General features: G+C 42.4%; 1 protein-coding gene across 1 annotated transcript in view; it reads left to right on the top strand.

Moving 5' to 3' along the window:
* The window catches only part of SUPT3H (SPT3 homolog, SAGA and STAGA complex component), a 271,837-nt gene that overhangs the window by 103,870 nt on the left and 140,918 nt on the right, over window positions 1-27,049 (top strand). The window lies entirely within an intron of this gene.

Genomic DNA, 27,049 nt, shown 5'->3' with positions numbered 1-27,049 from the left:
TCTACGCTGCCTAGTTAATTGATTATCTTTGTGAGGGGACCTTAAATCTGGACCTAGCAAGTCTTATAAATCATTGTGATCTCAAAGTTGCTCTTGTTTGTATGTGTGTTCTCTGATTTATGGTGTTACTTTTGGCATATTCAGACAGGTAATGTTCAGAAATGTGTTTAACCTCAGCAGAATCCATTGGATGCTAATCTGTGGGCTAATTATTGTATAAATATGGTTATATATTTTGGGGTTTTTCTTTTTCTTTTTAGGGGCATTCCTTTTCTCCCTACTTGTAAGTTTAAAGCATCAACAAATTGCTTATCTCTAAATTCAGAAAGGTACTGAAGAATCCATTCAGTGTCACCTCTTTGAAAGGGTCTCATCTTTAAGGACCTTAGCTAGACTCACCATAGTTTCTTCTGGAAGGAGTGCTATTTTCTTTGGTCCCGAGGACTTCCTCTTCAAATTTCTGAGCTTTGACCAGTTAAAATGTCTTTGTGTGGTCTTTGCCTGAGGGTTTGAAAAAAAAAAAAAAAAAAGACCTCGCCCTCAGTATTTCTTTTTTTTTTTTTTTTTTAATAGGAATAGCAACAGCAGACTTCACTTTTCCATTCCCATCTTTTAGTTACTTGTACATTCTGTCCAGGTACTTAATCATGGACCTGAGCTGCAGGATCATTTATAGTAGCAAAGTATGCTTTTGAATTTACTTTAATAACCTAATATAATAACGGCAAAAGTGTCAGCTCAAAACCCAGTGATTTTTCTACAGTTATATCTGAACCTTATTTTAACATGTGAAACTAAACTGTGATTTGATTTTTGGTTTTATAAGATTAGATATGAGCACGTCATCTCCAGTTCAAAGAGCGAGTGACCCAACCTCCACCGCCAGCTCACCCATCCTCCAGGCTTCCCGTGGGTAAAACAGGGCCTGGTACTGGTGTACAGGAATTCTTTCCTTGTGTTTCCCATCTTGCTTCACATTTTGATTAAGCTTCAGATGTAAAGAAATTGATAATTAACACATAGAGATCATTCATGTGTTGAGCTAATTACAGAGCAGCTAGGGGCAAGACTAAACAGAAGGAAAAAATATGGCAAATGTAGTAAAAAAAAAAAAAAGAAAATATTTATTTTTAAAGCAAGTACTTTGGGGCTGCCCATACAGAGTGTGAGAGTAACACCAGCATGGGAAACTTCCCATGAAAAGCTTCTTGGAAAACCAGCAATGGAGGCCGTAGGAGGCAAGGTGATGTATGGCTGGAGCAGTGACCATGGCTTGAAGAGAACCGACAGCTGGTTCTTCTGCCTCTGCTGTTGGGTTATTTGGTATTTGTAACATAAAGTATTTCACATTGAGATGCTCCTGGGAAAAAAACAAACAAACAAACAAACAAAAAACCAAGGTATAGAAGGATGGATATTACTGGTATGATGTCTGCTTGTGTAGAATCTGGAATGAATATTTCAGGTTCTCTTCTCTAGGTTATCAGCCTGGATAGAACAGGGACGATGGTGTTCCAGCACATCATATGGCTTTGAGGCTCCTTGGAAGGAGGTTGAGCCATGGTTGAGTAACATACAAAATTAAAAAATTCTGAAGTGAGAAAGAGCATATGCATGAGAATTTAAGATTATTTCACTACATGAACAAATGTATCATATTTATCCCAAAATTTATTTTCTTAAAAGCTCGAGAAATAGAGAATTAAGCTTTGATTTTGAAGAAACATGAACTTTTAGCAGTTTTAAAGTACAAAGGTAAAACTTCCAGCTGTAACTTGATGTTGTGGAAAGGACTAAGGATTTCGTCACTTCTTTCCTACGAGAGTGGTGAGGTGCTGGAACAGCTGCCCAGAGAGGCTGTGGATGCCCCGTCCATCCCTGGAGGTGCTCAAGGCCAGGTTGGATGGGGCCCTGGGCAGCCTGGGCTGCTGTGAAATGTGGAGGTTGGTGGCCCTGCATTGGTGAGGGGTTGGAGCTTCGTGATCCTTGGGGTCCCTTCCAACCCAAACCATTCTGTGATCCCAGTGAGGCCAGGAGTTCTGGGTGTTTCATAGTTTCTTGAGGGATAATTGCAAAGATCAGGAGATTCTGATATTTCCTAAATCATTATCCTAGCAATTGACTGTGGGCTCAATCTGCGAGTTTCTAAACAAAACCATTAAAGTATCATCCATGTGCAGCTGATCTTAAAATATTTCTATAGAACTAAAGAAAGATGTGTGGTCTTTTACTTTCTATTGTTAATCCTCTTCTCTATCAAAATAATTCAGTATTCAAAATAATGCAGCACCTGCAATTTGGGGCCAGCCAGCTGCAAGGCCCTCCCCTCTACTTTCTTTCCAATCCTGAGTGATTACATTAACGGTAATGGAAAAGACATCTTGTTTATAATTTCCTGGTGTATTTGTTCTTTTTGCCATCTCCTAATAGCCTTAAAAACTGGTCACAATCATTGCCTATATCCAAAACTGTGACTGAAACAAATTAGGTGATGTAGGTGATGTTTGAGTGCTTATGGAGATTGATGTAAGTGAAGCCGGATTTGTAGGGAGGGGTGACTTATGACCAACTTGAGACTGCTGGGTATGTGTAAGAAGCTTTGGAGTGCTCAGGCTCTTTTTCAGGAGTTCTTCACATTATTCTCCGTGGCACGATTCTTGACAAGCAATGCAGATTATGGGCTGAGAATAAAGATCTCATTGAAGAGTCAGGCAGGGATCTGGCATGGGAAGGTGAGATTTTTCTCCCTCTCTCCTCGCTTTCTTACCTGGATGTTTTGAGATTCTGATATTTTTCATTCTTTCTATTGCAAGCTTTGCTGATGTGCATCTATAATATGAATTTCTGCAGTTATAAAAAATTCTCCAAATCTCAGTCTCTGAACTCCTCGGTCTCGCCGGCTCTTTGGGGTAGTCAGCAATTTATAGCAGGGAGTCCCAAAGCCGCTCTTGCTGTGGTTGCACGCCTGTAACAGCTCACTAGCACTTTCTTTATGACCCTCCCCCAAGAGCATGGCTTTACTTCCTACCCTGCCACTGTTACGATTTGGGCTACTTTCACCGCTCTGCTTGAGTTCTGCTTTTAGGTGAATTATTTGCTTCAGACACAGAAAAGGATCTGGAATAGCTGCAGCAAATTTAAGCAACAAATGGCAAAGCATTGGGCCTATAACAAAGTCATTGTTGCCACCCTTGTGATAATCACAATCAATGAGGACGATTACGGCAGAACAAATTAGGAAATGTTTTATTTTGAGAAGTGTGAGATATTCAATGAATACTTGATGGAAATTCTGGAACCCTCTAACTAACACTTCTTGGTACCTGGGAGAATTTGGGAAGGTGCCCTTCTAAATTTAGTCTTCTGAAGTAATGCAAGGAAATGCTTTCTTCATAGCACTGAAATCAGCAGGCTTAATATCGTGGAATCACAGAATGGCTTGGGTTGGAAGGCACCTCAGGGATCATGAAGCTCCAAGCCCCGCTTCATGCAGGGCCACCAACATCCACATTTCATACCAGACAGGCTGCCCAGGGTCTCATCCAACATAATGTCTGTCACTTCAATGTACATCAACACAGGGGAAGGGAGATGAGCTCTAAAAAATGGGCATTTAACAGCTGAACCTTTATAAAGATTTTGCTGCTCAGGTGGATGTTAATGCAAAAAGATTGCTGCCTGGAAATTCAGAGCAACACCAGTCTTTGTTAGAGGAGAAGGCAAAGTATTTTTGAGGTACGTGAAAATGAAATTTCTGTAGGAAATAAGACCTTGGATACACCTCCTGGATGTTCTTGCTGACCATCACGACTTATTATTTCCGCTGTTTACAAAAACCTCATCGATTATTGATGGTTTGATGGGACCTTAATGGCTTTTTGTGTACGGTAAAACAGTGTTTCCTCAGGAAGGAAATTGAATTCTGACTTTCAGGCAACCTTTTTATTGCACTTGACATGTAAAGTTTTCAGTGAAGGGTGCTCATGTCTTGCAAGTCGAGTATAACCTAAGTTTTATTCTATGAGTTTGTGATGCTTAATTCTTCATTAAGCGCCAATAGGAGCTTTGCAAGTTAGGAATTCACCAGGTGAAACTGTACTGACAAGAGTGAAATCCCCTGTATCACCCTGCCAGTGTGTGTCCCGTGGGTGAGTAGCAGAATGGGTGTGATTTTACTCTGAGTTCTCTATTTAACTAAGGCATCTGCTGAGACACAGATATGGGCTGTTCTGTCCCTGTTGTAAGTTTTCCATCAGGAACTGATTCAGCCATAGTCTTGTATTTGTTATGGATCCAGATCTCTGGAAGGGTCCCTTTGAAATGCTCTCTCCATTGGAGAGCTTGCCATAGAGCTAGTCCCCATTCTTTGCTTACAGGGAAACTTCCACTGGATGTTTTACTGAAGTTGGGTGTATAATAAGGCCATTAAAAATCTGATCTGTCTATTGCATGGTGGATATTTCCAAAAAATGTTTTGGAAAATGAGTACTACTTGCAATTAACATCTTTTCCTTACTATTGAATGGTCTTGGAAAAGTTATGTCACTTACTTTCAAAGTACTTTTCTCATGCATCACTTAAGATTGTGATTGCTCACCTTCAGTATTTACAAAACATCACTGAAATATTAGGTAGAGTCATAGATGAGGGAAATTGTGTAAGCACACAGCCTTCCTAGTAAAATGTGTGTTACTAAGACTTGTATTTTTTTGAAAATAGATTTTCTTTATAGAATCACAGAATGGCCTGGGTTGCAAAGGCCCACAGTGCTCATCCAGTTCCAACCCCCTGCTGTGTGCAGGTCGCCAACCAGCAGCCCAGGCTGCCCAGAGCCACATCCAGCCTGGCCTTGAATGCCTGCAGGGATGGGGCATCCACAGCCTCCTTGGGCAACCTGTTCCAGTGCCTCACCACCCTCTGGCTGAAAAACTTCCTCCTCATATCCAACCTAAACCTCCCCTGTCTCAGTTTCAAACCAGTGCAGGGAGATGTGCTCCTAAGGGATGTGGTTCAGTAGACAGTGTGGGTGGTAGGTGGACGGTTGGGCCAGATAATCGTAGAGGTCTTTTCCAAAATTAATGATTCTGTGAATAGGAATTGTGGCATTCTTCAGACATCATAGGAAGCAGTCAGAAGCTGTTTTAGTTAAATTAGTTCTGACAGTTACAGGGTACTTCAAAGTTGGGAAGTCTGTGGAAGCTGAATAATGAAACAGAGGGTTAGAACTTATCATTGAAACGTGCCTGCATTTCAGTTTCTACGGCAGTGTCTTCATAGCCTTTGACTGAAACCAAGGTATTTTATCAATAGTCATTTTTATCTTTTTCAAATGCTGTTCTTCTCACTTGACCTCTGAGAAGGACTGAAATCCCCCTTCTCTAGGAAAAGAAAGGAAAAAAACACAAAGACCCAAAAAAAGCTGTTCATTACTGAAGCTAAATTACAGGCAACAGGAAAACCCACCATAATTCACTTACATATGCAAAAACTTTTGTTTTCACCACCTAAAATAATATTTTTAGTTTCCAGTTCTGCTACGCTCTGCAAAAACCACTCATGTTGTTCTCCACCACTTTTGTAGAAATGCACTACATCGAGACTTTTGTTTATAGAAATCTGATTTTGGACTGAATTGAACTGTGCATTTGGATACATGAGTTTGCTGCCTGTTGATTCCCTGCTTTTATTCCTTGCTTTAGAGCACTTATTCGATGCTATAAATATAAAAGAAATGAATACTGAGCATACTAAGAAACAGCGTCATGGAAACCAGGGCTCTCTTCAGAAGAGAAACAAAGCACTGCGGTGTGGCCATTGCATTGGGAGTTACCCATTTTTTCTGTATTGAGAAGAACCACAGACTTCAAGGAATAAAGTAGATTTTGGGAAAATATTAATAATGAGTTGGTCAATTAAGTGTAAACAATGCAGCTGTTACGGAAGTTCTTTAACTGAATGTTTCTTTTGTTTTAATCTGATGGATGTAGGATTTTGGAGTTTATAGATGATGCCACAAGAGTCAGGAGGCAATCCAGCCTGGGTATCAGAGGTAGAGTCAATGGTTCTATGCTTAGCACAGAAAAAAAGAGACCTCACTTGGATTTGTTGTTCTTATTTTATGTATATGTATTTCCTTATGTTTATTTGTCTCTTTTCAAGCCCAGGGTTTGGTTCCTCAGGACGCTGCTCCTGACTCTGTGCTGATAACGCGTTTCCATGCAATTACCCAGATTGCAAATGCAGCATATAGGGAGTCTTGTACTTTGGAGTCTTGTGCTCTGTGATTTCTTCAACATTTCTTTGGCTTTATTTTGCATTCCTAAACATCATGTGGAAGGAGATTGTGATTGTTGTGCTGCTGCCATAAAGCTGTCAATATGGGAAGGATCATACATGTGTACGTGGCAGATAGAAGATGAATCTCAGAGTCCTGATAACTGCCATTCTGAAAACCAAAGAAGGTTGCCATTAAGATTCCTTTTGTGCTTCAGTTGCATTCAGTGATGCATAAGAAAGGTCTTAGGGAGATTTTGGATTGCAAAAGTAGAATACACAAATTCTGGCCCTTCCCAGAGAATTGTTTGGGACGTGGGGGGAAGTTGGATGCTCCTTATGTTTATCTGTGCAAGAGATTAAAAAGGAGGTGTATTAAGAAGTATAAATTCCTACTGGATGAGTTGTCTTCCATGGTCTTTGAGGACATTTCTCTGAGCAGCGTCGAGGTGTGGCTATTTGGCTATAATACAGCAATTAGTGTTGAGTGCTAATGTGCTCTGTAGTTCCCTGTAGTTTCTTCCTCTGTAATTTTTCCAGAATGACAAAGGAAGCTATGGGGGGGTTATATTACAATGGAACAGGCGTGTTAAAAAAAAGCATTTAAAAATAACACACTTCTGTGGTGACGTTGTATGATTGAAGGTCAGGATGTGCCAAGGTTGTGTGTCGGAACAGTGGGGAACATCTGTGTTACTGATCATCATGGTTTCATTATGGTAATAGGTTAGTGGGGTTTATAATATCATCAGTACTCTGTTCACATCAGATTATTCATCAGAACTTTCTTTGAGGATACTGAATCTTTGAATGGGAGTTTTTAAGTACTGTTTAGGTACCAAAACTGAAGCAAATATTACTGTTGTTCAAGCAGCTTAGAGTAATATCTTAAGGTTGGGGTTTTTGTTTGCTCTTCTTGTAAAGTGAAGAAAAAGTTGTAAATAAATAGAATACTCCAATATTCTTATCTGAGAAGTTTTATGTGAAAGCAATTTGATCATGGAAGAACTGTTGTGTTTCCAAGTTAGGATTGTGGAGGGAGTAGTGTTTTATCTCATCACTTCTCATGAGACAGAACTATATTCACATTTCTTTTTGAAGTAGGTGAAAATAACAGATACAGGGAAGGAGGAAACCTTGTTTACTCAGCAGAAGCTGCAGTCACATGTAGGAGGTGCCACATGGAGCATCAGTAACTGGAGCTAGACACGAGAGATGCATGCATCGTTCTCTAGGCTTAGATGGCCCTGCTGACATTATGGATGTGATTCTTCCATGCCAAGTGCAGGTGTGCTGCTCTCAGATAAAGGGAAAACTACAGTTGACAGTGTCTGAAAGAGGAGTGGATAGTTCCTGTGTGGTGTAATCTCAAGGCTGAGGACATTTTAATGCACACCCCCAGTCTCTAAGCAGCGTGGCTATGTATGCTTCCATTACTACTCCCACAAGCGAATCTTTTCCTTTTGCTCTCTGCCTGAATTATCCTTCAGTCTTGCATGTCCGTGGCTTCTTACTTACCTGAAGCATTGCTTCACGCTGGGGAAATCCCGCTGGAGCACAGGGGAATGTGAGAGCATTGGCTGCCCTGCCCTTTCTCAGCCACCACCTCGCATGCTTCCTTTGTGGAACTCCCTCGTTTCCCACAAGCGAGGGCAATTTTCAGATCCTCCAGCAGAATTGCATGTCCTGCTTACAGAAAAATGAGATATTTGGTTTGATTGATGTTAGATTGGTGTACCAGCTACAGAACTGCTAAGTGGAAAATCAGCAGTGGGTTGCCATCCTCGTGTACAGGCTGTGAAGAGGAGGACTTGCATTATCTGAGTGTCCCAAAGCAAAGGGAAAAAAATCCTTGTTTGGAACTTCAAAGAATAACAGCTTTAGCAGTTTCTGTATGATACTCTACATTTCTAAACATTTTTAAACATAAGACAAATTAGATATAAAAGAAGTGTATTTGAGGTTATGTATAAAAAAAAACAGAAGCAGAACATGGATGGGACTATTCTGTAGGTCTCAAAGCACAGCTTACCTGGGGGGCAGGCAGGACATGGTTATGAATGTACAACAAAAATCATCTCCACTTGTTCTGTTCCAAACAAAATTCCCCAAACTATGGAATAAGTATCGTTCTGGAGAGATTTCTTTCTGAATTTGGACCAATGGAGAAGAGAAGGCTCCAGGGAAACCTCATTGTGGCCTTCAGTACTTGAAGGGAGCGGATAAACAGGAGGCGGAACGGCTGTTTGTGAGGGTGGATGGTGATAGGACAAGGGGGAATGGCTTTAAAGTGAGACAGGGGAGGTTTAGGTTGGATATGAGGAGGAAGTTTTTCAGCCAGAGGGTGGTGAGGCACTGGAACAGGTTGCCCAAGGAGGCTGTGGATGCCCCATCCCTGCAGGCATTCAAGGCCAGGCTGGATGTGGCTCTGGGCAGCCTGGGCTGCTGGTTGGCGACCTGCACACAGCAGGGGGTTGGAACTGGAGGAGCATTGTGGGCCTTTGCAACCCAGGCCATTCTGTGATTCTATAAAGAAAATCTATGAATTTCTCGTGGGTTGCAAGAGTCTGCATTAAGCGGTTCACTGTGAATGAAGCATTTAAGGAAGGATTCATAGACACTGAATGAAGGCTGTTTGCATTCTTTTGGATGTGCAGTCTGCTTTTTGTGGTGCTGCGTGCAACCATCTGTACAATTGCAGTATGCACACATTGAGAATCTAAGCAAACAACTTCGTTGAAAGGAAGTTTATAAGACTGAATTAGCTAAAAAATGGAAAAATAAAAAATAAAAAAAAAAAACCCTCTTCTCAAACCAGCTTTATACGTTTCCCCAAAGCAGGATTTTCCAGGTTGCTATTAAAGAAAACACCAACAAAGTTGGTGTGTTGTGGATTGTTGTCGTTAGGTTCTCACTTGCTTTCCGACCCAAAGGAGCTGCCGTAAAATAAAGCTCAACCCCTCTTTTCTTTTCTGAGTGTTTTTGAATCTGATTCTTTGTAAAACAAAGCACAAAGGTCACTTGGCTGTGTTTTGTTTTTGCAAGGAAGTTACCAAAATCCTATGTATTTTTCCTGTAAAACGTGTGAGGGCTGCCCGGATTTGTCACCACGAAAACATTTTTTGACAACTTCTGTTTATAGTCTTTGAAGTAAGAACCAGGAACGTGCTTTATTTGCAAAATTGCTTCAATCAAGCCAATTAAAACCTATTTTTTTTAATACATTTGCCTGTGCATTATCGACTGTAGGAGTGCATAATGCTACGTGTTCAGCCCCAAGTTTTGTATTTTGCCCAGCACTATGCTAGCAGTTTCAGAAGTTAAAAACCAGGTAAAAATAAGTTGCTTTGTTTGCAGACCGTTAGCTTTCCAAGAGTGCTGTAAGAAAAGGAAATTTCATGTCACTTTTCAAGCTCTGAAGACCAATTTATAACCCCTCTTTATAACCCTTCTAGTTGCATACTCCCCTGATGGAATGATTGTGCGGTGTGTTGAGAAGTTGGACCACATTCAGCATTAGTCTTCATTAACTCAGCACTGCAGACGAGGAGGTGCTGCTGCTTTGCCCACTCCCATGGGCTCCTTTTTTAAATATGATTCTACAGGACAGGAAAAGAGACGCTGGTTTTTTTGCATCACACTCATTGCAGCCAAGGTCCGGACGGATGCTGTAATTTTGTTATTTAAAAGCACTATACAAATTGTGAGGATGTCCACCTGACATTGGTAAGCTGAAAGCACTTTGGCATCCTGTGCGAGGTGGTGGGCCAGGTGCTGCCAGGCTGTGGCTTCGGATGTGGCTTTCTTGGGGCCAGTGACTTGCAGAGGTGGGGCGGCAGCTTGGTATGCAAAATGGGCACTGCTCTGAGCTCCCTGCTGATGTGCTGCCATAAACTTGGGACATACATCCTCTGTGGCTTCTCCTTTAGTGATGTGGCAGCTTTGAGACGGTGATAACTGGGCCCAAAAGGAAATTCCGTTGGGTGGGCTGTAAAAGGCATTACAATGTAATGGGAGTGTGGGGGATTTGTCTTACAGAATCATAGAACCGTAGAATCCACAGAGATGGAAGGGAGCTCTGAGGGCCATCCAGTCCAACTCCCTGCAATGCACGGGGACACCACAGCTCCATCAGGTTGCCCAGAGCCTGATCCAGACTTGCCTTGACGGTCTCCAGGGACTGCATCACTAGGCAGCCTGTTCCAGTGCCTCATCATCCTCACTATAAAAGAATTTTTCTTTAAATCATCATAGACTCGTTAAGGTTGGAAAGGACCGTCTGGTCCAACCATCAGCCCATCACTACTACACACACTGTGCCTGTGAAGGAACCCTTCCATTTTCCCCAACACACACCCACAGCGCCTCGACAAGTAGAAAAGTTTCAGAAACTGAAGACAACAGCTCCTGCAGATCCATTGTAGCACATTTCTTCCCTTTAGGACCTTGAGAGCAATTCATTCGAAGAGAAATGTGACCTTCCCAGTTCTTCAGGTACCTTTGGTAGGAGTGAAGGAATATCTGAAAAGCTTGACGTGCTTCGTATGTTGTTTCCCACATTTGGTATAGTCTCATATTAAGTGTTTATTCTGTGGTAAATGTTATATTGCAAATAAAATCAGCGTCTGAAATGTGTTCAAACGGCTTTGCCTAGAAGTTTGGGGAGATCAAGTATTTGCCAGAACTTGGGACACTGTAGGGCAAAAGGTGCCGGAGGTATCTCGTCTCTTGCCATTTCAGCACTTTAATATTTGATGGCTGTTTAATTGTGGTTGCTCTGTAGCTAAGTGTGCTGAAATGAAGGAATTTAAATGTGGTAAAGGAAAGGCTTCCCTTTGTCCTCTCTCTGAATGTAAAGCCCATTGTGATCATAAAAGGTTTTCAAACACACTTGGGGGCTTTTTCCTGATCTCTGTGTGCTGTGTAATTGAGTTGTGTGGACTAGATGCCGATGAAAAGTGTTTAAGTTCAGTATGTTACGGTTACAGTGGTAAAGAAGAGGGTTGAAATGCGAAAGGAACAGGGGAGAAAAAAGATTTTGCTGAACCTGAAGGTTGCTATTTGAAACGTTTCATTGCCAGCTCCCACGTGAGGATGGCTGCAGGACGGCCCTCTGAGTGCCGCGTCCCAGCGCCACAGAGGGGATCTGCTGGTGGAGTTACAGCCCTGTAGCTTTGTAACATGAGGGGCTTTGTGGCAGCTCTCGTTTTGCCAAGTGTGAGTTTTCGGATGCATTTTCTGCTGCACTGATGCCCCATCCCTGCAGGCATTCAAGGCCAGGCTGGATGTGGCTCTGGGCAGCCTGGGCTGCTGGTTGGCGACCTGCACACAGCAGGGGGTTGGAATTGGAGGAGCACTGTGGGCCTTTGCAACCCAGGCCGTTCTGTGATTTCCTGACAGCACAGCACAGGCTGTCTTACACCAAACTGCATTTTAACTCAACGGGAAGAATTCTGTAAGAGGACATGAACCCGTGTGGGTTTTCCATTATGTAAGTTATGCGTTGGATGATCTCTTCATGAATAAGCTGATGGGGACAGAGGGAACTTCCTACACCAAGTGAGGAGCAAGTGAGTTTAAGTGGTCTTCAGGGCATATTTGCTTAGCGTGTTCTTTATCAGGGGCTTTACGAGGGATTCTACGAGGACTTTAATATTCAACCTGACGATTATTTGCTGCAAAGCTTTTGTAATGCAGCTCAAGCCTCTCTGGTAATCCAGCAGCACTCAGGCCCGTGGGTTGTCAGTGTGTTTCCTCTGGTGAAGTGATTATAGGCATTTACATTTCATATTGAATATCTGTTCTTTCTGGCTTTGGTCAGCATCTTAGGAGAGTTTTTTTTGCCATATTTTTGCAGTTCCAGGCATGGGAACAAGGTGCTCATATATTACAGACTTGAAATGATATGGTATTTTGTGCCAGAGCCTACTTTGCTGGGGCTTGTTGGTTTCTCGTATTCAGCTTTTCAACTCTAGCACATGAAAGCCTCCCAGATATTCTAAACACCATGAATCTCTGTAGAGATGCTAATGAAACAGTAGTTAAGAGATTAAAGGCCTTTGGAGTGTACAGCCTGGATAAAAACCAAGTCAAGACAGGAGCTAAATGGTCCCCTCCTATCCTCATCTAACCTGATTTCGTTTTCCTAGTTGTAAAAGTCTTCGAGATATTTGGAGTTTGAGCATGCTTCCCTCCCGCTAAGCCTCAAAAACCACAACAGTAATTACAACATTTCATTAATGAGACATTTTTTTCCCCTCTTCCCTTGTATTCAGTTTAGTACAGTTTGCTTTTTAACAGTCTGTCTAATGACAGCATCTGTGATTCTTCGTTCACTCTGCTCTCAAGGCATTCAGGCAAATATAGATGAATGCCACTCTTCTGCTGTCTCATCTAACATCAAAGACTGACTACAGTGAGTTATAATGTTTAAAATATCACCGGTCTTCTATATGTATGCATTAAATTTGTGATAGTAGTCATATTGTTTAAAATGCTGTTTGCGTATTTTCGAAGATGATGAGTTGTTCTTGTTCTAGAAATCCTCCATATTAGGTTACAAGCACCAAGTGTGGTTGTCCCTTATGTGACATCTGTCAGGGACACTGTCGATATTTAGCTGATGCAATTGAGGAAGGAGCATTTAAAAATTCAGGACGATTGTATCTGGAAGAGTTGGAAAGTACAGAAAGAATTTGTTAAGCGTACAATCAACTTGGTTACTTACAGGAAATGCAATCTGTGATGATTTTTTTTTTTATTGAAGTTAACTTTCAAACTTCTCATTCAAACAGTCTTTGTTGTTTTTTTTTTCATCCAAGATTACACTGAGATTTCATGGCTTCTCCGCATTCAACGCAACAACCCACGGCAATCTTTTCTGTGGACTTTTGGTCCTTTCTTAAGTTGCTGTTCTCTTGTTTGGAACACAGGAATGCTATGGGAATAAAGGGATTTGATTTTACCATGATCAAGCTTGCAAATTAATTACTCTCATCAACACCCTATCATTTTTTACTTGGAGGAAGAGCATCTGAAGACATTTAGCTACATGTCCTACGAGTACTTCCCCAAGTGAGGTACCTCTGTTTCTTCTGTTGTACAACAAAATACACCATCAAATGCATGTGTAAGAACAGCGAAGACTTCTCCTGCTTATGGTTTTAGAATAAATGATACAAATTTATATCCATGAAAACTGAGAACAAGGCTGATTCAAGCTTGAGTAACTCCTGTTAGAAATAGAATATTTTATGTCACTCAGGTTCTTTTTCAAGGTGTGTTATCTGTGCTTTGATACAGAGGGCTTCATATTTTCAGAAGCACTGCACAATTGCACTGCATATGCTAATTGCATATGCTGCTCGTGTTCATATTTTGGTAACTAAAAGTAGCGTCCAGATCCAATTTGAAATGTAAAACATGTGGGAGATGTGAAAGGTGCCGTCAGGATTTTGCTAGTTAAAGACACATATGAAATTTAAAGTATATTCTTTTTCATTAGCATACATAAGAAAATGACTATCAGTGACGTCCTATGTATGAATACTTAGACGTTCACCATGCACCGTGCAGTGTTCATCATTTGTTCTGCTTAGCAGGGCTGTCAGAATGCAAACGCTACAAAATCTGCACATAGGCCACGTTGTTTTAAATAACCTTGAGGTGTTTCATGTTGTAACATGCTATTTGTCGTTGGCATGTTATATAGTTTTTGTCAAGTATACTAGCTTGAAGTACAGCTGTCAGATTAATTACGCAAGACTTATTTTGGATTAAAAGTAACGACAGGGACAGTAATAAGCTTTGAATATTTGGTGGGGAGACACATGAACACTCCATGTTCTGATTTCAGTTTCTGTCCAGTTTTTGGGAACAGAAGGATGTTGTGGAATCAGTGGCAGGCATGATTCTGAATAGTATGTAATTTCTTTTAATCTCTCACTACGATGGGCATTATGAAATGAAATGTGGGAAGGTGCTTGGTCAGACTGTTACTTCTTCCAAGAGATGACAGACAGTATTTAAAGTCACCAAGGTTGGAGAAGACCTCTATGATCAATCCAACTTTCCTCCTCCTACAAATATTTCCCACCAAGCCACGTCCCTCAGTACTACATAGACTCATGTCTTGAACACCTCCAGACATGGTGACCCCACCACCTCCCTGGGCAATCCCTTCCAGCTCCTGATCACTCTTTCAGAGACAAAATTGTTCCTGATACCCAACCTGAACCTCCGCTGGTGCAACTTGAGGCCATTTCCTCTTGCTTAAAAATCTAAAATTCTCTCGTAGCTTGTGGAACTTAGGGATCATTTCATATCACTTTTGGTGTACGCCCTATGTTTGATCAACAGATTTGCTGCCTGGATTCCAGCAACCTATTAACTAAGTCTCTTGATTAATTTAGAAGTGTTTGATCCCACAAATGGAAAATGAAGCATTTTTTTAACGGTGAGGTAGCTTGTCAGTGAAATAGCTGGGGACGAGTGGCTGGATGTCTGTGAAGAGGAAAGGGACCTGGGGGTGTTGGTTCATGCTCGGCTGAACATGAGTCAACGTGTGCCCAGATGGCCAAGAAGGCCAACAGCATCCTGGCCTGCATTAGAAATAGTGCGGCCAGCAGGAGCAGGGAGGTGATCATCCCCTGTACTCAGCTCTGGTGAGGCCGCACCTCGAGTGCTGTGTTCAGTTTTGGGCCCCTCACTACAGGAAAGACATTGAGGCCCTGGAGCGTGTCCAGAGAAGGGCAGCAAAACTGGTGGAGCACAAGTCCTATGAGGAGCGGCTGAGGGAGCTGGGATTGTTCAGTCTGGAGAAGAGAAGCTCAGGGGAGACCTCACTGCACTCTACAACTTCATAAGGGCAGGTTGTGGTGAGGTGGGGTTTGGCCTCTTCTCCCAGGCAATGAACAGGACCCGAGGAAATGGCCACAAGTTGTACCAGAGCAGGTTTAGGTTGGACATGAGGAAGAACTTTTTGTCTCAGTGGTCAGGCACTGCAATGGCTGCACAGGGAGGTGGTGGAGTCGCCGTCCCTGCAGTGTTCAGGAGGTCTGGATGAGGAGCTGAGAGATCTGGTTCAGTGCTTGTGGTAGCAGTGGTGATGGGAGGGCGGTTGGGCTGGATGATCTTGCAGGTCGTTTCCAACCTTGTGATTCTATGATTCTTTAATTCTAAGAGTGGGAACCAGGAGGCAGAACAGGACGAACAGGCAGGAGTGCATTGACAAGGACGGGGGGATAGTGGTAACCTTGCTTGGACTGTGCAAGTTGATAGTAAGCTGTGGAGATGTTTGTGAGTTAAAGAATGATCCATCTGCAGAATGTAGTTGGATAAAAGTAGCCATGTGAATCCATTCGGAAGTTTCAATGTTAGAAAGATACTTCTGTATCATAAAACCACGCAACTTAACAGCTCTCTGTCTTTGGCAATCCCTAGGAGATGTACGGTCCTGTCCATGGGAGGCTCTCTGCTTTCTGATGGTATTAAAGTTCATGTGTTTTTGATAACAGTTTATCCTTAATGTCTTCTGATTCCAGTTCATTGGAATACTCACATCCAAGTGCAGCTGAAGGAAATGGCTTTTTACAGAAGAGGAAGACCCACTCATGTGACGTGCAAATCTTTCTACCTCCATAAAGTGCACTTTGCGAGCTGTGGTTTCCATGCACAAGCCATTCACGCACGTGCAGGAAGTTTTCTTGACTTTTGCTACACTGAAGTCAATGAAATTAGGGAATAAATGATTCGTTGTAAATATTTAGTGAACTGTGACTAAGCACCTTTTAATAGAAAGTGTCAGCATTTCAATTCCACAGGCTGTTTATGAACAGTTGTATTTTAGAAGGCGCTTTGTCATGGCTCAAGATATTTACAGCACATCTTTTTTTAGTGACTGTTTTTCATTTGGAAGATGGACGGGAATTTCCTGAAGGTGCAAAGCAGGCTCACAGTGTGTCACTGGAAACAACACTCCTGCACTTTGCATTTCCTTCTGTCCAAGGCTTCAGGCGGAGCTGCAGGAAGACTGCAAGGCTGTGAGAAGTGAGGAGGGGAGGTTTATCTAACCTTGTATTAGGAGGAAGTGGTGAGGCACTGGAACAGGTTGCCCAAGGAGGCTGTGGATGCCCCATCCCTGCAGGCATCCAAGGCCAGGCTGGATGTGGCTCTGGGCAGCCTGGGCTGCTGGTTGGCGACCTGCACACAGCAGGGGGTTGGAACTGGAGGAGCACTGTGGGCCTTTGCAACCCAGGCCATTCTAGGATTCTCCTTTGTGTAGTCAGAGTCTAAGGGAGGATAAGTGGGTCTGGAGTTGGGCAGCAAAGACTAACATTTGAATCATAGAAATGTTTCAATTTCTGTCAAAAGTAAATGTTAAAGTAGCACACATCTGGAGGGTCACGGCCAGATGTTCTTTGGGTTTCTTTCTGCTTCTCAGATGAGTGAGATAACTCTGCATACATTTCCACTCTAAATCATTCATAAGATTAATCAGGAAAGTGAATATGATCTCAAGTTGTATTTCTTCCTGCTTTCACTTCCTAGGGAAAGCCATGCCCTCCTTGCCTCTTCCTTCGTCTCCAGTGATAATAAGGAATGTCAGCAGAAATTTCAGAGGGGAAAAAAAAAAATTAAGAAGTTGATTCCAGGGAATGGAAAGGAATAGAGGTGTTAAGGCCCCGACTCCTGGGTGGGTTCCTCCACCCACCTGGTCACCATGAGATTGTCTCATAGGTCCTCCTCAGTTTCGGACTGCAGAGACCACCTCTTCTCCCACTGGCTGCTGAATATCGCTCCTGTTGCCATCCTCAGTAACCACACTAATTGCTTACATGGAAAAGTAATATTAGGAAAATATTAAGAGAAGCTAAAAATACATTAAACATGATATAGCAGCTGGAACCAGGGAGAGCCAGCACCTTCCACCAGCCAGATCTCCACGGACCACCAGCAAAGTGCTGCGGGGCCCACTGCAACCGTGCAACCACATAACGTGCTTTGGAACATTTACATCAAATATCACCTCCTGCTTTTTACCTTGACCTCAGAAGACTTCCCCAGCAAATGATAAACAATGAACTTACATAGTGTGCCCAAGAGACTTCGGTTCTAAATAAGCCCTGTATGATGCCACACATTTTCGAGGAAGCAGAGCTTACCCGAGACCACACAAATCTCAGCCACCAGCACCATTGCTTGCGTGTCGAGTGATGCCAAGCTGGGGCTCGAAGAAGCAGTGACTGTGCCTGGATATAGAAGCACAGTCAGGATGCTTTGAAAAAAGAGCTCGGGCCTTTGCAGCACTCTGCTCTTGGTACCCACAACTGGAGACTCTTGCTTTTCTCCAGCTCCAAAAGAGAAAGAAAATGAGAATTGTTCTAACTGCAGCAAGAGTAGAGGCATTAATTATTCTCCTGTAGCACCTCATTCTGATACCAAAAATTACAGTCCCTTTTGTCTCTATACTGTTTGATTTAATGCATGGAAATGGCAGCTTTTACTGGGGAGAAATTGGTCTTTCCCTGCTGCCAACCTTGGCTCCTTGTTTCCTTGGCTCATGAGGAGGAAGGGAATGGGGAAGACCAGATGCTGAGTGCCTTTCCTTTAAGCATGGCACTTCCTGACTTCTGTCTGTAGTGATTAATTCTTGTTGTCAAGTGCAGCCAGAGAGCATCTCCTGGTATTGCTTAGGATGCAGCACACGTACTTAATTTACACAAGGATTTTTCCCTCTACAATCACAGAATTGTGCTACAAACCTTTCAGCTGATCTGCTGGTGAGCGTAACTGGAAGTGTTTGTTGGAACTGAATCTCTGGAATAATTTTTTATTTTGTCTAGTTTATCTGTTGGGATAAACAAGGGAAGCTGAAAGGTCTTCCCTGATATCACAGAATCATAGAATTGCTCAGGTTGGAAAAGAGATCATTAAGTCCCACCACAATCTAACCATACCACCCTAACTCTAACAACCCTCTGCTAAATCATGTCCCTGAGCACCACATCCAAATGGATTTTTCAGAATTCCACGTTAGAGCAAAATTTTCCAAGCACTAGTTTCCAAGCAGACTTCCCATTGAAAGAAAATCTAAGCAAGCTGCTTCATGTTGCTTCCCCTCTGCACTGGGTGTGCTGCTTCATTAATTTTAATGCTGAGGATTTTGATGTTGTACTGAGGGATGTGGTTTAGTGGTAGATATTGGTGGTGGGTGGATGGTTGGATGATCTCAGAGGTCTTTTCCAACCTTGGTGATTCTGTGATTCTATGATGCAGACCGTTGCTGTTGTATTCAGCCCCGTCCCCAAGTCGTGAGATGGAGTGGGGTGAGGAAGTCAGGGTGTCCATCTGGAGGACATGGGAGGCTGCATGTTTGCCCTGTACGTTCTATATGTTGTGCATACAGGTATAGCTTTGCTGTTGTTTTCACCATTTTTCTTTTTTTTTTACATCTCCTAAGTTTCCATAAGCAATTATGTACCGAGGAACATACCCTGATTATTTAATGAGGCATTAATTGCGTAAGTGATGATTTAGCATTCATGTTCAATGTTGCTGTTGGAGAGCGCCAAAGCAAAAATCTATGGTACAATTAGTAGAGACGGATGTGGTCCTTGCTTTTGTTTTTCTAGCAAGTAGATCGAGCCTAGAGTGATTGTTAAACATCAATATTTTATAAAACTCTCCTTTTCTTCTTCCAAAAATTCTGCCAAATTGTACTTAAGTGAAGTCTTCTGAGGAAGAAGCCCGTAAGAGTTCTTTACTATAAATACATTTTTGTGATTTTAAGAAGAACGGGGTATTTATAATGGATTGAACCAGAGCTTCTCTGCTCTGTGTTATCTTTATAATGTTTGCCATAAAGTGCTTCCAGGCGACATCTTGACTTCTGTAATTTTTTTCTTCCTTTTCGTTGGTGCCTGGAACAGATTATTGTGGGTTATAACATTTTAAAACATTTAAGTAATCCATTTGAAAGCAGGAAAAGGAGCACACCATTGATATGAAATTGCACTGGCTCTCCAGAAAAGATTTTATCACAGAACTTCCAGTTTCTTACTCTAGGGAGAATGCCGCATAGTTTGGTTTCTGAAATAAAACATGTTTTCAAAGGACCATTTTGGTAAGGGAAAATAACATCTTTTGGAAGAGTTTTACCTTCAGAAAGAAAAAATAATGAGCGTTTTAACTGTGTTCAGTGCATTCTGAAGTGAAACGTAAGTTAAAACCAGCTATCCAAAGTAATTAGTCTGCGTGTTAATAGATGCACGTGCTCTTGGAATAGAAGTGGATATATCTGATCAGTGCTAGTGGGGAAATGTTTTTTATTTGTGTTTTTCACTCACAGGTTCAGTGCTCAGACGTAAGAATTACTGTAATGGTTCAGTTTTGATTTTTGGTGACTGGGAGGTTGTGTTGCTTCGTTAGCTGTTGAAGGCGCGCCATGCCGTGAGTTTAACTCATTGACTGTAATTGAGAGCACAGCTTTCCAAACTGTAGTTTTCAGACCACTGGTAATGCAGCAGTCATAGAATCATAGAATTGCCAGGGTCGGAAAAGCCCTACAAGATCATCCAGCCCAAATGTCCTCCCATCACCAGCAGTTCTCACTAACCCACGTCCCTCAACACAACATCCAAATGTTCCTTGAACACCTCCAGGCTCGGTGACTCCACAGCTCCCTGTGCAGCCCATTCCAGTGCCTGCCCACCCTTTCAGAGAAGCAGCATTTCCTAACATCCAGCCTGAATCTCCCCTGGTGCAGCTTGAAACCATTCCCTCCAGTCCTATCACTGGTACACGAGAGAAGATGCCGACCCCCAGCTCACCACAACCTCCCTTCAGGTAGTTATAGAGAGCAATGAGGTCTGCCCTGAGCCTCCTCTTCTCCAGACTGAAAGTCACACTAAGTATTTTACAGTGCTTTTTTCAGTACACCTAACAGCTAAAAGAAATGACAGAATCACAGTCTACAAGTACCGCAGATATTGGTGTTACAGCTGGGGCTGAGGGTGCTCATGAGAAGTACTGTGGTTGGTAAGGCCCTGTTCATCTCAAGGAAGGATGTGTTTGTGAGGAGATTGTCTTTATCAATACTTCTGAATAGCTCTGACATGAGCACTTCCACGGTGAATAACTAACAATACAGGACCTCCCCGTGCTCAGGTGGGCTTTGCTTACACGTGGAGGTTGGTGGCCCTGCATGTGGTGGGGGGTTGGAGCTTCATGATCCTTGAGGTTCCTTCCAACCCAGCCATTCTATGATTCTGTGAACACATTTTATTTTTCTCTCTAAACAAGGACCTTAAAAGACACTTCCTTGGCCAAGCCTTGAGCCAGCAGCAGGACCATGGAGTGGGTTGCTCCCTTCTCCAGAGCAAAGGAGGAACAGTGGCATTACACAAGACGTCGGTGTCACATACAGATGTGCGTTCATTGAGAAGTGGATGTAATTATCATCGTCTTACCCGGAAAAAACTCATTCATAAGTTGTGAAATGAATTTCTGAAACAAAGAGCAAGCCCGAGCAGTCTTGGCATTTCAGAAAATATAGAAAGAATAATATTATTTCTTTACAAATTAGCATAAAGCAATCATCCTCATTTATATTTTTGTATCTTGTGGATTACTTTAAATGGCCTGTGGTTTTAATCTAGATTTAAAATAGCTAGGGATTTCCACATTTGGTTAACACTTATAACATATATATATACAGTGAAATTATGTTTGGACTTCCTGCTCTCCTCATCATTTTTTCGCTCCATTCTCATGAGAGCAGACAGAAAATTCATCTCTCTTGGCTTCGTTAAATTCCATTTGTTTGGGTACATTGTTGCGATGAACTTTTTCCTAGCACAGAGACGACTGATCGCAGTCCAGTCGGCACAGTCTAGAAAGACAGTTGTCTCATTTATTTCCTGAAAAACTGAAACCCTTTGTGAATGAGCAAATGGAACGTATTATGTTATACAACTGGAATAAATTATATCTTTCTCCTTCGCCAGTTGTAGGGATTTGTACCGTTAATTTATGCCTAAAACGCTTCGCTGTTAGGGTTTGGTGTGTTCTGATTAGTACACAATGGTACTGAAAAGGGTTCTTGCCACAGCTTTGTGTTGGGATAAAGCTGCTGATTTTCAGCACTTAGGAAGTGCTTGCAGTCCTATAAGGGAAATGAGCTTCCAAACCAGGGAGAAGCCAATTGCTTCCTTCAGTAAGCAGGACTTCTAAATGCACCTACGTGACCCCTGCTGTTACTGCTTATGAAAAGAAGTCATGGTAACTGGGGGAAGTTCCTGAGGAGCAGAGAAACCAAATTCTTCATGCTAAGGGTGACAGCACTGGAACAAGTTGCCCAGAGAGAGAGTGGAGTGTCCTTCTATGGAGATAGTCAGGACCTTTCTGGATGCCCACCTGTGCTTCCTGCTGTAGAGAACTGCTCTAGTAGGGAGTTGGACTTGATGTTCTCGAGGTCCCTTCCAGCCCCTTTGAAATGTCACTTCTGTCTTCAAAAAAGACAAGAGAGAGTGTGCAGGGAGTGACAGACCAGCCAGCCTTCCCTGGGGATGTGATGGAGCAAGTCATCCTGGAAAACATTTCTGAGCCTCTAGATATAAGAAGGCGATTGAGAGTTGTCAGTGTATATTTACGAAGGAGACACCATGCGTCACCAACCTGATATTCTTCTGTGACGATGTCACTGCTTTGGTGGATGAGGAGAGAGTAGTGGATGCTGCTGTCTGTATTGCCTTCAGTAAGATTTTGACACTGTCCCCATAACAGCCTCAGACACAAATTGGTAATATAACTCCTGCCCCTGTAGCACGGTGGATCAGCACAAGCTTTGCGAGATCCCATACGGATACAGCGTTGACCATTAGCAAAGAAGGCCAACAGCATAGAGCTGCATTAGATGTTGCCAGCAAGGTAGGTGCGGAGACGCTGTCCTAAAGGATACTCGAACCCAGCTGGACACAGCATCCTTCTCTGAGCAGAGGGATTGGTTCAGCTGATCTCCATGTATCCCTTCCAGTCTATACCAGCGGTGGCATGGTGCTCTCTGTTCCTTGATAGAGTCCTCATTCAGGTATCAGTATGAATTTATTTAGGCAAAATTTAGAAACAAATCTCTTACCATGTGTATTGTAGATTATTAGGAAAAGCTGCCCCTTTTAGAGAGTAAAGTTAGGTTTTCATAGTAATTAAAAGAATTTCAGTCTCATCTAAAGTGCATAGTTCAGAAAGTTCACACGTAAACAAAACAATCAAGACAGTGTCCTCCCATGGAGCTGGGAGTCAATAGCATCTCCAGGGTTTACTCCCCGTGGGTTTAATGTTGTTCTTGATTATGGTAGAGTCATTTAGGACAGGACTTCTCTTTCCATGAGAAAAATCTGACTTTTCATGAGACGAGAAGTTATGCATTATAAATCCTGCACTCTGGCAGACCTTATAATTTAAAAAATCATGGTGTAAAGGAGATACTTCAATTTTCAGATGAAGAAAATTGGTCTTAGAAAGGTCCTGCTTTGTTTAGATCTCACCTCAATGACACTTGATGTCTTTGGATGTTGCTTTCCAACAAAGTAATTGAGAACTGTCTGCTGTGAACACCGTTAACTATTGATTTTTTTTTTCCAATAAGCTCAAAATTATTATTAATTACAAGCTCTTTTCCTGTTTTTAGAATTTTAATAATTATAAGCATCACTGAAATTTATTTCAGACTCTGGATATGGCATTCAGTATTTCTACTTAAGGAGCTCCAACACCCGTGTGTTAGGTATAGCTGACAATCTGTCTTAGAGCGTGCTCATATCTCACTGTAGTTTCTTAAGTCACGTAGTGAAGATTTCTTTTTGTGTGCATTTAACATCATGAGTCCCCCAGCTCCTTGCTGAGTTTAGTTTCCAGTGTTTCCAGCACTTTCTAAGAGTGCTACAAAGGACTTTTGTTTTCAGATGTTTTCCTTCTAATTTTCTCTAAGTGTTCCTTTTCTAACTCTTGCCCCTTTACATGGTACTGTGTCCTTCTGAATTGTTAAATGATCTCATGTAATGCTTCTCTTCTTGATGTTTATGCTTTTCCCCCTAGCTGCAGCAGCATCAGGGTTTAATCTTATACTGAAAAAAAGGATGCACTTTGTAGTTTACAAATGAGTTTCTTCCTCTATTTGCTGTTCTTACAGCCGTATTGAAATTCTGGAAAAGGGTATTTTCCTTAAGTAACTGGGCTAAATTCCTTTTAGGAAAATTCAGTAATTCAGCAATCAGATTTTTAGTGTTAATCTTATAGTATTTTAAAAAAGAGAAGGTGTTTCCATTTGCTGAATAAATAGATGGTAATTCATTTTAATAACTTAGTAGGCGTAGGAGAACAAGGGAGCATTGGGGTAGGGATGCTTTGAGCATGGCAGAGAGATAGGATTGCTACCCAGGATGTGGAGAAAGGAGAAGAGAGTTCTAGAGGATGTAACACTAATTTATTCAACTTTGCATGCAAAATAATGTAACATTGTCAACAAATTAGCTATATATATATATATATATAATGTATATATATATATATACACACACACGACTTAGTTTTAAAATATCTTCTATAGAAGACTTCTTGAAACTTATTCAAGGCCAGGCTGGATGTGGCTCTGGGCAGCCTGGTCTGGTGGTTGACAACCCTGCACATAGCAGGGGTTTCGAACTAGATGAGCACTGTGGGCCTTTTCAACCCAGGCCATTCTATGATTCTATGAAAGTGGGGGTTGTTGGCCCATCATCCAGTAATTTTGGCCATAAGACCAGCGGTGTTGATTTAGATAGGTTAATTTTAAAAGGCAGCAGGGTGTAAAGGTAGTAGTTGGGTCTTCATATTGGAGAATGAGGCTAATGTACTCATTTCTTTTGTTTTTTATAATGGTGTCGTTGCATCCTAAAGAGAGTAGGGTGACATGGAGTAGCTCTGTGCAGCTTAGGCTCAGGAACCTTATTGTTTGTCATGATAGCTCTTCAGTTAGGAGAAGAAGAGAGCTATACCAGTCAAAAGTCATGGAGAATGAACCTCTCTCCAACATGCTGCAACATGTGCAACAGTTGGCATTAAGGAGTTCTGGAGCCATGGCTGTGTGAAATGCAGGCCTGTTGTTTAGAAGCTGTAACATAAGCCTTTCAAAATTACTCCTGGGTTATTACTGATGCACCTGGCAGCAAACGATGCTCTTGTGCTCCCCAGGAATTGCTTCTTGCAGAATGCTGATGCTTTCTTACAAGTGGAGCCACTGACAATCTTAATCTCCCTTTAAGGAGGGAAGATTGAGGTTGGATGTGAGGGGGAAGTTGTTTGCTGTGAGAGTGGTGAGGTGCTGGAACAGCTGCCCAGAGAGGCTGTGGATGCCCCGTCCATCCCTGGAGGTGTTCAAGGCCAGGTTGGATGGGGCCCTGGGCAGCCTGGTCTAGTATTAAATGTGGAGGTTGGTGGCCCTGCATGTGGCAGAGGGGTTGGAGCTTCGTGATCCTTGGGGTCCCTTCCAACCCTGACTGTTCTGTGATCAAAAAAAAAAAAAAAAGGGAAACTAACCTTCATTTTTGTATTCTATATAGTAAAATTGTGGTAGTTTTCAATCCTCTTTTTTATGGCAACTTATGCATGATTTTTCTCAACTTTAAAGAGAAAGCAACTTGCAGTGTGACTTCATATCTCCGATACTTCCAGCAAATCCTGGCAAAGAACTGTGTCCCGTGTGATGTGTGAAGCCCACATAAACCACTGTGAACTCTAATCAGATTTAAGATTGCCTTTTATTTTCACATCGCCTTTGAAGAGCAGAAAAACACATAAATAGACAACACACTGTTGACATAGTTACTCTGATGCGTTTTCATGTAGTTCTGGTAGTTTGTGCTCGCTGGTTACAAAAATTCGAGGCTTTGATGTGTTTATTTCCCCCTTAAGGTAAAGCAATAAGCAGTAAGTTCATTTTAAAATGATATCCCTTCCCTCAGTTTACTGATGGTATTATAAAGAAATGATGCCTGTAAAACAGTGATTTGTCATACCATCTCTATGATATAATGTATTTTAATGTCACACAGAAGTATTGAGATGACAGCTGGATGTCCTTCCTCCCCCTCCTGCCTTGGTGCTCAGATATCTGTCTAGCATTATTCATCTTTGTTCTGTCACGCTTTCTTCCTCTTTGATTTCTTTCACTCCGTTTCCACTCTCCACACAATGCATCCTCCTGTGTGTGTCTAACCAGTTTTCTGCTTTTGCACCGACACTCTCAGGCTCCTGAGAAAGGAACCTGTAGTTTCCCAAGCTTCTGTCATCTTTGGAACCAGATCTCAGTATTTTTATCAAGGTGAGGTTGGATCAGGCCCAGGCAACCTGATCAAGCTGTGGTGTCCCTGTGCATTGCAGGGCAGTTGGACTGGATGGCCCTTAAAGGTCCCTTCTAACTCTAAGGATTCTTCGATTCCATGATTCTGTCTTTGTCTTACAATTAGTCTCCTATGGGACCAAACCAAAATACTTCAACATATTGCATTGCTGATTTCCCACGTTCTGTTGGTACTTATCTATGGTGATTTGCAGTCTCTCTCCTTCTGGTATTTGAATTGCTAGAAGTTTTCTGGATGTTTTTGTGCCGCAAAACCAATTCTCATTGTCGCTACCTGACCATCAGCTCTCTAATAACTGATATATTCAGGAAGAAACTTGTTTATACAAGTAATCGTATATTCCAGATGCATTCCTGACAAACAGTTGACAGTATTACTGTGTATTCTTGCAGTACTGAGGAGACATGAGCCCTGACATTACCCAGCCCAAATATATCTAGTAGTGAGTTTTCCCTCTGTGATTCTGTAGAATCCTTGCCTGTTTTTAGATTTGTAGCAGTGAATTAGCTAGTTAGAATCATAGAATCGTAGAACTGCTCAGGTTGGAAAAGACCTTAAAGATCACCGAGTCCAACCACAACCCAACCATCCTACCCTGACTCTAACAGCCCTCCGCTAAATCACGGCCCGGAGCACCACATCCAAACGATTTTTAAACGCCTCCCTGGGGAGCCTATTCCTATGTAATTCTATACGTAGTGAGCACTTACATCCCGATGGCATTCTGCTGGGTTGGTCGATGAGTGCTGGCCCAGTGATGGAGGCACCCTGGCTGCGTTGGGCCGCCTGCGGAACCCTGTCCATGTGGAAGTTACATCTGGAGGCTCCCATTCTGCTTCACCCTGAGCTGAACGCCTTCCACCCCCTGAGGAGCTGCCCCTCAGCCTCCTGTCTCTGGGCCCAACAGACCCAGGGCGGTAGATGGAAAATAAGTATTATGGAATATCAGTTTCTCAATGGAAAGGAACGCAGTTGGGGTGATTCCTGCGGAGTAGTGGTGATGAGTCAGGACAGCAGACAGTGGCAAATAAATACCTCTGTGCTGCAGAGAGAGCAGATATCTCCTTGCCCTGGGTGAGATTCTCAGCCATTCAGTAAAGCTCGAGCCTTGAGGGACCATCTCTGCTGCTGCAATCCCTGTCAAGTAGAAACAGAAGAGGAAAAGTGGTTCAGGATTTCTAGAAAAGAAGAAAATGCATATTTCCCACCAGTCTCCTTCACAACCTTTATGCTTTTGCTATGATCGATCCATCAAATTTATTCAAGGTGGTAAATTCCACATCAGTTGGGGCAGCTTTGTTCTGGTATGAACTCAATAGAAGCCCCAGTAAAGGAAAGTATTTATTCTAGCTCCGTGCACTCCCAGCCACCCTGGCTGC

Source organism: Phasianus colchicus, chromosome 2, assembly GCF_987193195.1.
Source record: "Phasianus colchicus chromosome 2, bPhaCol1.hap1.1, whole genome shotgun sequence".
Classification (NCBI taxonomy): domain Eukaryota; kingdom Metazoa; phylum Chordata; class Aves; order Galliformes; family Phasianidae; genus Phasianus; species Phasianus colchicus.
The sequence above is the reverse complement of the archived record's forward strand: the minus strand, read 5'-3'. Positions and strand labels throughout refer to the sequence as shown.